Source organism: Diadema setosum, chromosome 10 (assembly GCF_964275005.1).
Source record: "Diadema setosum chromosome 10, eeDiaSeto1, whole genome shotgun sequence".
NCBI classification, from domain to species: Eukaryota; Metazoa; Echinodermata; class Echinoidea; order Diadematoida; family Diadematidae; genus Diadema; species Diadema setosum.
Genome location: NC_092694.1, coordinates 31861643 through 31874866, shown reverse-complemented (window position 1 = coordinate 31874866; position 13224 = coordinate 31861643). Strand labels below are relative to the sequence as shown.

General features: G+C 38.8%; 1 long non-coding RNA gene across 1 annotated transcript; it reads left to right on the top strand.

Moving 5' to 3' along the window:
- Positions 1 to 10116: 10116 nt before the first annotated feature.
- LOC140234217 (uncharacterized) lies at positions 10117 to 12078 on the top strand. The gene is made up of 3 exons (XR_011901602.1): positions 10117 to 10320; positions 11422 to 11485; positions 11957 to 12078. It is a non-coding gene; the product is annotated as an uncharacterized lncRNA (long non-coding RNA).
- Positions 12079 to 13224: the final 1146 nt, after the last annotated feature.

Here is a 13224-nt window from a genome sequence, read left to right as displayed (position 1 = left end):
GCGAGCTTGAAAATTTTGAAATTTTACAGTCCAAAAACTGCCATTTGAAGCTATATTTTTTCGCTTTGGAAATTAAGGGGGGGGGGCACCGGGCGCAACTGCCGGCAATTACTGGCAGCAACTTCAGGAGAATGGCATTACGACTAAATTTTACAGTCCAAAAACTGCCGTTTGAAGCTATATCTTTTTTTTGCTCTCGAAATTAAGGGGAGGGGGGCGCACCGGGCGGAACTGCTGGCAATTACTGGCAGCAATATCAGGAGAATTTTAATGCGAGCGAGCGGAACGAGCGAGCTTGAAAATTTTGACATTTTACAGTCCAAAAACTGCCGTTTGAAGCTATATTTTTTCGCTTTGGAAATGAAGGGGGGGGGGGGGTTGGGAAGGAACGCCCGGTGCGCCCCTCCCCCTGGATCCGCCACTCGTAGCCAAGGGTGTCGGTTTATGTTCATGACTGGGTTAGGTATGACCAGCGAGGTGGCGTCGAAGTGACCAAGCGGGGGAAGGATGTCCAAAATATGCACTTTAGAGCATCTCCTAATAAATGTGCGTGTTTGATTGTGTGTGTGTATTATATACATGGAAAAGTTAGGAATTAGCCAAGGTCAAGTCTTTTCATTGGCAATGCAAGACATTTTTATATAGACTAGTATGTAAAGCAACACTGCAAAATCACGAAGCGAAGCGTATAAGGTGCAAAGGTGTAAATTCTACATCACATTGCGCAACATTGTAGCGACTCTTTTTACCGTTCGGATGTTCTGATCTGAGTACACACTGTGCACATCCTGCTTATAATTATGCAGAATGCCAACCAGGAATCACGCTGAATCACAATCTTTTGTCGGCTCCGGGCTTTTTGAACAATGTTTCACAATACATATACCTATTTAATTATGGTTAAAAGAAATCATAGAAAAATATCTTATTTCTTGATCACCCTTTCATTCAAAAGCAGTTTACTTATCCTTGAATTACTATTTTGGTAAGTCTTTTTTTTTTTAACCAGAGGATGGGGGAGGGGGGTACCCCCCGCCCCCCGTGCGCCCCCCCCCCCCTCGTTGTACAGATTTCTAACAAAAAAGCAAGAAAATCTCTTCATCGCGGGAATTATGATTATGTGGGGTGGGGCAAATGGTGAGCTTACCTTCCAATATTTTTTTATGCATGGGGGCAACAATTTTTTTTCTTTCAAAAGCAAGAAAATCTTCTCATTTCGGGAATTATTAATTATGTGGGGGGGGGGGCAAAATCATAATATGCTTGCCCCTCCGATATTTTTATTGGGGCAACTTTTTTTTCTGTCAAAAAAAAAAAGGTAAGAAAATCTTCTTGTCTCTGGAATCATGGAGGGGGAGGGGTGGGCAAAATGATATGCTTGCCCCTCCATTTCTTTTTTTTTTTTTTAATGAGGCTAAGGCTCGCTCTTGGGCTGGCAATATGGATAGGTCAGAAGTAACGTAAATAGACCCTACATACTTGTAAGTAGCACACGTACATGCAAACGTGTACGTGCTCCGTACCGTACGGATGTACATTACGTTCGATAAAATAGTAAACACTGTATAGAATACTAGTAGATATGTATAAAATCAGCGCTGCCATATCGGGTGCGAATTGTTTTTGCCCACGATATATATATATATATATATATATATTATATATATATATATATATATTTGTCCCTGGTGCAAAATTGAAGAAAAAAAAAAGAAAATGATAATTATTTAGCGTCCGGCGTTGAGGTAGCTCGCGAACTGAAGTTTTTTTATTTTTTATTTTTTTTTTATTTTTTATTTTTTTTTAAGGATCTGAAGGGGGGTGCGTTCGCACCCAACGCACCCCCCCTGGTGACGCCCATGCCTAGTCTGTATGACTCGTGGGTAACGAGCTCGTGACGTACACTCGTAGTTTGAGGAGCTTCCCTCGAGACCAAATATTTGTTTATTTGTGTGATTGATTTTATTTTCTTCCGTCACAATTTCATTCATAAATCAAGATTCTTTTTCGGTAATATCACATGAAATATCAGTAGGCCTATACAGATTTCTATTCACATGATTCGAAGAAGGAAAATAAATGTATAAATTAATTCCATTAACAAAATATGTATGGTATTACCAAATTTCCAGATCATTACGTAAGAAATTATGCGGAAGAAGGACTGCCACTTTAAGCAAATGCTTGAACAGGTGGCAGCCCAGGAACCTATCTACACATAATACACACATCAGGCCCTATATTTAGCGGAATGCCTGGGGAAGTACTACTGAAGATATAACGATGCGTAAATCGTCTTTTTGCTATGGGAGAGTTTTATTAACAAATTTTAAGTGAGGAACGAAAAGATCAGGGAGATGTTTCAAAAAAGCTGTTGGTAAAGTTACGAACGAATCACGAGCGACTGGTGATCAGTTCTTGTGCTGAATTGTGGAAATTCTGATAAGTACAGGTACCCATATAGCCAACGGCGTAAATCCGTACTGAGGAGTGGGGGAGGGGATGATTGGCGATAGTCACCATCACCACGATTACAAGAACATAACCGGACCGGCGCAGCCCTGTGGGGGGGGGGGGGGGGGAATCTTGCCCCCCCCCCCCGCCACCACACACACACACTTTACAGGGATCAAATGTCCAACTCTTTTCCATTCAAAGTGGTAGGGAAGTGGCAGCAAAAATATGAAAACTTTTTGTTCTTGTTTTTGTTTGTTTGTTTGTTTTTTCTTGTCAGCCGACTTTCGGCGGAAAATCAGACCTTAAAAGTATGAAAACTTTTTTGTTGTTGTTTCTCTTGTCTTTTGATGTTCTTTCTTCACCCCCCCCCCCCTTTCAAAAATGTAGCGCAGCCCTGAATAGTGCCCAAATAAATTCAATAAAATGCTAATAAGGATATCCATTTCTTGAATAACGTAGTAGATATTTTCCTGTACCTATTAATTGTATTCTTCAATTTTCTTGATTTAAGTCAGTAAAGCAATCATCCCAGGGGCATCGTTCCGTTTTAGGGAAGGCACTTTGAGTTTGAATATCTGTGCGAGGGAACGGAGCGGCCTATAGTGGGGGGAGGCTGTAGGAGGGAGGTATCCCCCTCCCACACGAGGAAAATTTGGCATTTTCAGACCTGAAATTCAGGGATCTGGTGCACACTTATGGTGAAATTCGGGATTTTTTTCCTATCAAAAAACAAGTAAGAAAAAGAAATATTCATAGATAATTGAATGACTACATCGTGGTATTTCAGCTCTTGCTCCGCCTGCGCAACATCACTGTGAAGGCCTACTAAATAGTGGGGCCTATCACCGGCGTAGCCAGGATTTGATCGTAGGGGAGAGCGGTTAGAGGGAGCGATGCGAGCGAGGGGGGAGGGTGTGGGAGGGGGGTTTCCCCTCCCACAGTGAGAACTTTTTGCATATTGATGTTGTATTATAAATGGTGCAATTTGATGCATTTTTTTTTTTGCGTGTTCTATCGACTTGAAACAGTCCAACATGTTTAAGGTAGCAGTACATTTTATGTAGATTATTATTGAACAATTTTGCCTATAAAATGGTACCATTTAGAGAAACTTCTTGTCTTAATTTTTACACTGAAGATCATGAACGCGATCATGAATTTTGACATTGTACAGTCCCAAAACGGCCATTTGTAGCTATATTTTTTTCGCTTAGGAAATTAAGGGGGGGGGGGTGCACCGGACGTATTTGCTGGCAATTACTGGCAGCAACATCAGGAGGATGGCATGACAATCAAATGCGAGCGAGCGAAGCGAGCGAGCTTGAAAATCTTGACATTTTACAGTCCAAAAACTGCCGTTTGTAGCTGTACTTTTTTCTCTTTGGAAATTAAGGGATGTGGGCGCACCGGGCGCAACTGCTGGCAATTACTGGCAGCAACAAATATCTCGTAAACACATTTATGATGTAATCTGGGAAATTTCAATCCCAGAAGTGTATACTATTTTTTTAGGGGGGGGGGGAACCCTCCGTTAGTTGAAAGTATCTAGATATCTCCTCCCATCCAAGGAACATTTGCATTTCTTTGAAACTGAAGTAACAGACCTGGTGCACACTTTAGATGAAACATTTTGAAATCTGTCAATCTAAAGTGTATTAAGTAGAAATGATTGAACGGGGAGGGTATGGGAGGGGTTAGGCCTATCCCCCTCTTACGCGAGGGAGATTTTGTATTTTCAGAATTGAAATTCAGCCATCTTTGGGTGAATATTTAGACAGTCTTCTATCAAAAAAAGTAAGAACATTTCCACATCTCGGGAGTTACGAGGAGGAGCAAAATGATCTGTTTGTCCCCAATACTTTCATGGGGGAACCATCCCCCTCCCCCTCCATCGACGCCTCTGCATATGAGGGAGCTTTTGTAAGTGAAAGATCTGCTGCACACTCTTTGATGAATATAAGGAAATAAAACGTCAATCTCAAAAGTGTACAAAGTCTATCGAAAGGGACCCAGTAGCGGAGCTTTTTCATATTTATGATTGCAATTCAGCGATCCGGTGCATAATTCTGGCGGTAGTTGTCCAATTTTTCCATAAAGAAAGTTCGAGATTTGTCCTCATCTCGGGAATTGCTTGGGGGACAAATGATTTGTCTGCCCCCAACATTTCCGTAGGGCCGAGGCAAATGCCCCATTGCCCCCCCCCCCTCCCCCCCCTCCCCCCCCCCCCCCCCCAGATAGATTCGACGCCCCTGATCATCCCTGGGTATGCCCATAGATGTATCAGAGTCATCATCGTTTCAGGAATGATTCAGGAAATGGAGGGGGGGGGGGTCAATTATGGCGTTATAGTTTTTGTTATTGTTTGTTTGTTTTAGTACATAATTTGCAGATGGTCCCGAGTTGCTCGCTTCATAGCATGTTTACATGTAAGCCTATGCTATTTGACGTTGTCAACGTCTGGACCATAACACCTTATGTCGATATTACTTTCTTCGCGAGCGAGCGAAGCGAGCGAGCGCTTGAGAAAATTGTGTATACATTATCCTACAAGATAGAATATTATTCAGCTCTGTTAACTGTCTGAAGGCGGGCGTACGAACGTCATGCAATATGCCAAAATTGATACAATCACATTTCTGCTTCCTCCATTTTTTCTCAAATTTCAGGGGGGGGGGGGATGATTGTACAGGCCATTCCCCCTCCTCCATTTCAGGGGGGGGGGGATATATCCCCCCCCCATCCCCCCGGGATTTACGCCCATGCATATAGCACATCATAACTGATCACCAGTCGCTCGTAAGCTGTTCGTTACTTTACGAACAGCTTTATGAAACAGGGCCCAGGTTGAAGGAAATTAATAGAAGACAATCCTCGAATAAATTTACACGTCATTCTCTCTCAAGCCAACGTGAGTCCACGTGTAGACCTACTTGCTGGAAATATATTCAAACAGAAACATGAAATGTAAAATGAAAAGTTAAGATGGCAAAATGCATAAAGTAATAAAAATCCATAAAACTTTTACGATATAAGCCTGCTTTTAATCCGTCATCTTAAACACAAATTCATTTACGGCCAACTATAACAGACAGTACACCTCTTTAATAGGTGGAAAAGTACCATATAAATGCTCATGAAGGTCTACACAAAATTCACGTGGCTTGCAATTGCTGCCGAAATCTAATGCTTGCAAAGGGCACAGTCACTGATATCTACTGTGCGAAGTATCTAGATGTACGTATCTCATTGGCCAATCGCTTTACAACCACCGCGCCACCATTATACCACGCACATCGCCCATACACTTGTGTGCGGTGTCATGTTATATTATACTACATAGTCACACACGGCTGGGTCACAAAACGGATTTGATCCGGGTATATGAGCCGGATTAGTCCCGGAATGGAGGGTAGTTTATGCTACAGTCACACACGGCCGGATTTCGAACCGGGTCCATAAGAAATTAAAACCGTATCGACCCGGTTCGAGCCGTAGAGACCTGTATTAACCGTATAAAAATCCGCTTTAAATCCTTAACCGAATCCTTTTCGAACCCTATCGACCCGTGTCAACCCGCTTCGACCCGTACCGACCCGGATATAAACATTGTCAGCATCCGTTGCATGAATGCAATGCAGTATATAGGGCAAGGGTCCATACGCTTTTACGCTGCGGGTTCCAGCGGGTCGATGCGAGTCAATGCGGTTCGAACCGGGTCAATTCGGATATCAATACGGAATTGAAATCTGTGAGAAAATTTTGACCAAAACATGACCAAAAATAATTTTCACCGCCGTATCGTAGCCTCCGGAATCCATCAGGAATTGACACGGGTTACGATGCGGACCAATGCGGGTCTCTGCGGCTTGAACCGGGTCGATACGGTTTTAATTCCTTATGGACCCGGTTCGAAATCCGGCCGTGCGTGACTGTAGCATTAGTAGCCTCTGCAGGGAAAATAAATGAGGGCAAGTCCTATTAAAAGCAGGGAGGTGGGAAGAGCCACCTCCCAATGCGGCGCGGCGGCTTCATTGTTTCTACGGCGTGAATGAGACGAGATTTCTAGTAACTTCCTATGGACATATGGATAGAGATAAGCGCGGCACAGTTAACTGGTACAGGAGTCCTAACATGAATTATTTTGGTTGCGTCACGAAATAGTACAATACATGGCAAGATTACGTAAAACAACATATTTTCCCACAATGCTGCGACTGACGATGGTGATACAAAAATGACTGATAACGACTCCATGCACATAATACTATGGAGAACAATGGTAGTGCAAGTTCAATGAAGTTGTACGGTTAAAGAGTAAATCCAGTCCAAATATAAGTTGGTCTGATAAAAAGGAGTAAAATCTGACGAGTTCAGCGGTAAAACTTTGACTGAAATCAGATGAAAAATAAGGAAGTTATGACACTATGAAGTTTTGATAATTTCTCCAAAACAGTTCTTGTACAGTGGGTATGAATATGCAAATGAGTGAGCTAATCATGTTATACCCTCACAATTTTCCATTGATCGTGTACAAAAAAAAATGACGAAAATTCATCGTTTCTGTTATTGAATTCTGAAACATGACGTTATTCCTGTTTGAATAACTTCACAATAGTAATCAGTTAGATATGTGAGGATTTGAGCCTCGGGCATAATTGCGTTTGAATGACAAACTGTAAATTTCAAAACTTTACGTATGTATACAAACTATACGGTAAGTTGTTAGGGAATGACATGCCCACTTTGTCATTTGCATATGCATATTGACTGTTCAAGAACTGTTCCCCTCCCCCCCAAAAAAAATTAAAATTTGAAAATGTCATAACTTCCTTCTTTTTTGTCCGATTTCGATCAAATTTATACCGTTGAGCTCTTAATATTTCATTCTTTATTATCAGAATAACTTATATTTGGACTGGATTGCTAATGTGCCAGCCATAAAGATAATGCAGCATTATAGGCTTTAATAGCAAAATATCACACGGTCGCATTATTTTGATGACAGGCGCATAAGCTCCAAAATAAGAGCCACAGAGTATTTGAAATGGTTGAACAACAACTCAAATCAGTAAATTGATGTATTTATTTTAAGTTAAATGTAAAAATATGGACAGGCAAAAAAAAAAAAAGTAAACCGGGCTCTTTTGGAAGAAAGCTCCAAATTTTGCAGTCTGTCCAATAAACCTATTAAGCTTTAAGTGTTAAGCTGCAATTCGCATACGCAGATAGGCAAATAAAAGAGAAATTAAAATAGCGAAATATAGCTGTACTTTACCCCTGTAACCCCTCTTCCACTAGATAAGAATTCTGATGATGCTTGCACTTCTAATCACCAATCATACATTTCACGTTCTTCATTTAAGCAATACTGCCAGGTAGGTATAATTGTATGTGATTATTCATAACGATGAGGAGTTGTATAATGGCAGCTATTATGGCTATTCTACGCCGTGTTCAGGACTTAATTTAATGAAATGAGTGACGGATAACATAACATTAAAAGAACAGAATGACAGAAGTTGTATTAAATTGGACCTGCAGTTGTGGAAATTTAACGCTTCACACGATTTCATCAAAAACTGTCAGTTTAGAGAGTAAATCCACCCCAAAATGAATAAACTCTAAAGGAAAAAGAAAATTCGTATATGATTTTACCTTGTGTTAAACACTTCTTGGCCAGTCGTTATGAATATTCAAATCAGCAAGTTGATGATGTCAAACTCTCGCAATTTTTTATTAATTTCATATACAGAAATGAAAAAAAAAAACCCTCGCAGCTGCATAGATATAAAACTTGTCTTAAAACCGCCAAAATCAAAAGGAACAAAATAAATAATAACGTTGACATATTGAGGTTTGGGAATATCCTTTTTCCTGTATTAGCTAAAAATACATTTTTTTTGTGTGTGTCCGAATTTCATGTAAAACATACTTGAAAAATTGTAAGGGCATGACATCATTTGAATATTCATAAGATCTGGTCGGGAAATATTTTCCGAATAATTATGAAATTTCAAAATGTCATCTATTCCTTATTTTTCGATTTTTGTCATTTTTAGAGTGTTCTCTAGGAATGTTTTTTTTCTTTAAGTGTATTTGTAGGGTGGATTTCCTCTTTAAGTATTTGTATGTGTGCATATTTAAAAAGTCAAGAGAAATGAAAGATTTACAAAGTCCATCTTCATGAAGAAAGTTAATGTCACCACATCTCTCTCGCTCTCTTTCGCTTTTAGGAGAGAGTGCTACTGCAACAGAAAAAGATATATATAATTATATATATATAATCATATATATAATTATATATAATTATATATATGCATATAGGAATGATAATGTCTCAGAGGAATGCATTAAATGCCGATTGCCTTGATTTTAATTCAAAATCCAAATTTTCGGGGGCCTCCCACTTCGTCAGGGATGACAGTGCTAATGAATTTATATGTGTATAATATATATATATATAAAGAGAGAGAGAGAGAGAGAGAGAGAGAGAGAGACGAGAGACGGGGGGGGGGGGGGGTGGGGCAAAGGAAACGCATGCCGTCATCCGAAAGACGCTTATCTTGCCCAGACATGCAAATCATTATCGCTCGACAGGTACAGAATCAGCCCTCTCTTAATTTGCATAAATAATGTCCATATTTTCACGGCAGTAGTTTCTCATTAATGAAGAGAGGGGCTTCGAATTTTTCGTGTGTTTCACGTTGTCACATCTGACACCTCCTGAGAACATTTTCTCCCGCTCCCGACGACTATATCGTCTGTATTAAAGGTATAATTTACAATTTGCAGATGAAACAAAAAAAAACAACAGCATTATTACTTCAAAACAGTTCTAAAATGTGAGTCAGGGATAGAAAAAAAAAATGAAATGTAAAAATTTGAACCAGTGTATAATCGAAGTTCAGTTTTGTTAAATATACAAAATGTGAACAATATTTTTGATAGAAATATTTCCAGACTAAACCGTCGACACATACGGTTTAATGAGAAAATGGTGAGATTTCTTTATATTTTAGCCTTTACGGCAAAACATTATTTGGTAGGGTGTTTTTTTTTTTGGTACAACTGACCTACACATATGCATCAAAAGTGATGTCTTGAAAACTTTTTTTAAAATCACTGCTCCCAAAGGTAAACAGGACCTTTAGGATGGAAAGTACGTCCTTCGGTTTGCATTGCCTACCTTCCACTAAAACTTGAAAAACACACATCTCATGTATGTATTTCAAATGTGTGTTTGTACACATACACGCACACACGCACACACACAGAGGCACGATTACAAGTGCACATCCGAAATATAATACATTAAGCACATACAATATAGCTCCCCAAAATGTTACGTAAAATTTGTGCTTGTATGTATACATGTATATTGACACACACCTACATGCGATATCAAAATATTATGAATATGCACATATGTATGTATATATATATATATATATATATATATATATATATATGAGGGTCACAGTAATATCAGCACTCAACCCCCCCCCCCTTTCCTGTGATGATTACACTCGCTCATTATATTATGTAGTATTTATATGTATGTTTATCTATTTGACTCTCTATCCACATATATATAGGTGTATGATATATCACAGTACTCTAGTTGTATAGTAGAGGTACATACACGGTGGTGTAAGGTCAGGAGGTAATTTACATAATCATGGGGAACAACCCCCCCCCCATAAGTGGAATATCCCTGTGAGGGGTAAAGCGTGTCCTGAAGTTATTCAGAAGGGGCACCTCCTTTGATCATTCCTGAGAAGGCGTCCAAGCAGGCAACGTCACTTTAATCAACCTGCTCCTGTGGCTGTAGCTATAGTCCAGTCCCTCATCCTTTGTACAAAGGTAAGAACATCGGTATGATGTGTCTTTAATATTTTATATTAACATCATAATTTATGTGGTGTTCATTATATTACACATGATAATTTGAGAGTGTTTGGTTTTGCCAAATAATTAATGGATGAGGATTCATTCACAAACGAGTGGTTAATGATGGCATGTCAGTTGCCCATGAAGTGCATTAGCAACTAAGAATTTGTAGTACCGTATATCTATGCTTTAGTGTTATTATTATGAAGTGATATTGGTAGGGAACATCACTTACAGCAAGCTTAATGAAGGAATGTAGATGTTTCTTATTTCATCTTTATTCTATGTGACTTTGAGAAGCGTGCTTGATTGTAGCATAGAATATAACACTGTGGTATATGGGGATAAAAGCTAAGCGTTCACACGGTCCCATACACTATAGTTGATTTTGGTAGGCACGCTAGAGGATTAAAAACAAAGGGGAATGAACTTGGCCCCAGTGCAGGGGATGATACAATATGCTGGTAGGTGCCTCGGCTTACAAAAGGGTGACTGCCTATGCAGGGGATTAAAGCAGTGGCTACATTCAAAGGACTGTTCTTTTTATCTTTACTGCTTGGCAAACTTCCTCTCTCACCATTTCAAAGACTTGGATTGATGTGTACTATGTACTGTGCACCCCTATTGATGAAGATGTAGGCAAGCTGCTCTTTGTTTCTTTAATATGAGCGCAGGAGGTAGCCGCCTAGATTTAGTTCAGGCAGGAAAGCCTCTATATTTACGCCCATTGACGCGTGTACAATATATTCCAAGTTGCTTGACGGTGGAAATAGGAATATATATCCCTTGTATATGTATCTATCTCTTGTATATAATTATGTATATTATTGTGCTATCCTAGCGAAGGCAATTGATCAGTCCTTTGAGTATAGTTTGAAACCGATGTATATGATATATTATTTTATCAGTTAATATGGTTAACACTGGTTTATTAGTGGATTGAACAATGCTTGGGTCGAATAATTTGCTTTGCTTATCATACACGCAAGCACATGTCATGTTCGACTTCATTTATAGATTCCCAACATGGGGAAAGATTTAAGAAAATATATTCATTTGCATTGACAATTTTAGAAGACACCAGGACTTCTGTCAAGTGGATGGACCCCAGCGCACTGCACATGCTGTAATGTCAGAGGTGAACAGTTTTCTCAATATTGTGTATCATAATTATGGTAATGAAATTAACAGGCGGAATGTTATTATGACGTGTGTATTTATTGTGCAATTTTAGAGTTTACTTTCCACATGATTTTCCTTCCTTGAATTAAATCATTTTGTCACTGTAATAGAAGATACAGTTTGCCTGTGGTGGAAGTTTACCTGATAGTGCAGAGACGCTATTGAATTCACATGGCACGTATATATTTGGTAGCAGGCTGTAATTGTGATATCATACATTCAAATCTATATGCTTCCACGAAATGAATTGTTTATCAACCAAAGCTTGAATAATCAAAATATTGCCAGCTTTAATTCAGACAATATACTGTAATGTTCACACATTGAATGTAAATACACTTCCTAATCTCAGTGATGTGACTGCATCTTGTAAATATGAGTGTGTAAAGTAACAATATGATTGGTACATCCCTTGTGTTATGTATAGCTTCTGTGGGAAAGGGACACGGACTTGCTGTATTCTGCGTCGGACAGTGTTGCGTTGCTGTAAAGTTGTTAGAGTTGCTTTAAGTGTTTGCGTTGCCTTTTTGTACTTGTTTTCAGCGTTGCCCTTTTGTTGTTTAAGTTTGCTTTTAACTTTTGTTGTTAAAGTTGCTTTAAGTGTTGTTTTGTTATTAGTTGTTTTGAATTTGTTATAAGTTGCTCTCCGTTGTTTTAAATTCGTTTGCTTTGTGTTCAGTCTAATGTTACAATTTTGGAGTTGTTTGGATTTTGGTTTAGTTTGGAATACTGCAACAAAGTGAAGTAATAAAGACACCCTTCTTTTACAACGGAAACACAGTAAAATCATCTTTGAGCATTCCTTCTTTTCCCAGTCCTTATTAAATAGAACCAGGTGACTGATTTTGTCTAATTGAGTACGAGCTATTGTAGGTCAACACTGACTGGACGTGTCCAGCCGGCCACATAAATATATATATATATATATATATATATATATATATATATATATATATATATATATGTTTGTGTGTGTTTATATAAGTGTATATGGTGTAACTATGCATGAGTGCTGTTTCACTATTATGAAATCAACGGCAAAACGCCATTCGGCGCCGTCCCACCCTTTTGAACCCAATGTTTGTCTCGTCTAAAGAAATATGGGAAGATGAGATAGGTTGTCTAGAGAATACATTGTTTCAAGTTTATCAGCGTTACCTTTCGTTTTCATTGAGGTCATTTGACCCCAGAAATGATCACCTCAGTTTGCAATTCAGTTTGGTTTGTTTTGATTATAAAATACTAGCAAATACGTAGGATGTTATTTAAGATCTTGAATGGATGGTAGAGTTTCGGTTGAAGAAGGGTTTCAGGTTTCCAACTTTTCAATGATGATATTTTTTAGATAATTAGATATTTCTAATAGAATATCAAAGGTCAAATGATCCTGTGAGGAATTATAAGTTTATATCATGAAGACTGGTTTTGAAATGGCTGAAATATCTCAAACAGAGCGATCATAGTACGACCTTGTTAAAAGGTGCAATGGGATCTATCTTTTATCAGGATCGCTTTGATTTACTCTGTTTGTTTGTTTTTTGGGGATATCTCAACTATTTTAACATCGATTTTTGAAAGCACCAGAAATAATTACTTTCGTTTCCAATTTAGTTTTTTTTTTAACAGAAATAAACACACAGCGTACTGTAGGATGATATATGTTTTTTTAATTTCCAAATTGTCACCCACTATGTG